Source organism: Gavialis gangeticus, unplaced genomic scaffold (assembly GCF_001723915.1).
Source record: "Gavialis gangeticus isolate Ggan-Ray unplaced genomic scaffold, GavGan_comp1, whole genome shotgun sequence".
Lineage (NCBI taxonomy): Eukaryota > Metazoa > Chordata > Crocodylia > Gavialidae > Gavialis > Gavialis gangeticus.
In genome coordinates, this window is record NW_017729022.1 from 83,238,724 (window position 1) to 83,239,908 (window position 1,185).

Genomic DNA, 1,185 nt, shown 5'->3' on the forward strand with positions numbered 1-1,185 from the left:
CTGGGTTGGGGGTGGGGAGGAGGAAGGGAGAGGAGGAGGGGCCTGGGAGTAGTGCATCCTGGGATGCTGAAGGACTGCAAATCTCTCATTTTATCTTCATGGAGCAAACTGAAATTGTCCTAATACAAGCTAGGTAGCACAACCTAGAGTTAACCCTTGCCTGAAGTGGCATAACTAAGATGCTCAAAAGGCACTTAAGTTAACAAGCGTTAAAGTACAAATGTTTGATGTTTAAGTGCCCTTAGTATGGGCAAAGTGTAATGTGTAACTTCACAACGCAATTACAAAATTGAGAAAGAACTATCCCATATACCACACGCACACTTTCTCCTTCGGCTGTTTCTGATCACCACTTGGCATTGATAGCACAGGTGTTCAAGTAATCAAGTATTCAGATAGCTTTTTCCTGTAGTCCATGTCCTGGGACAAGTGGGAGATAATGGAAGAGAGGCTCCCAGCCCAAGCTTGGGAATGTCTCTAGTCTAGGGCAGGAATGGTGGCCTTATCCCTCTCACAACAAAGGAGCAGTGCTGAGGATGGCTTCTAGTGGCTTCTCTTCTCTCATTTGAGAATAGTTTTAGAGACCAATTTCTTTGCTCCCCTATTGGAATTGGAAAGTAGCAAATGGAACCTTCCATTCATTGCCTTTGGCAGGTGAAACAGTCTTGGAGCAGGAGATTCCCCAGGTGTAACAGGCAGAGCCTGAGGAAAAAAAAAAGAGCTCAGGCATTTAGATTTCTTTGTGTTGAGTGCAAATCCTACAGAGAAAGATAGGAAACTCAGGTATTTGCTCCAGACAGATTGTAATTACTGCGGCTGAAGGAAACAGAACTTGTTTTCATACTGTAAAACGAGTTATACCAAGAAAGCACCTGACTACATCACCAATTTTTGTTTCAAACAGGAAACTGACCTGCCGAGGCTATAAAACTTGCTTTGCTCAGCGAAACAATACGCACATGCTTATCTCTTTTTGGACTAGACAGTGTGCCTGGAGATGCACACCACACGGACAGTTTAAATGCAGCTTAAACCCAAAGCAGACAGGCATATAAATCTGTTAAAGCCACCTGGAATGGTTCAAAAGCGTGCCTGGAAAATCAGGTACTAGTTTGAACTTGTTCAGTTGCATGTTGACACAAAGCATTCCATGGCACAGGTCAGGTCAATCCTCCAGGCATCCCA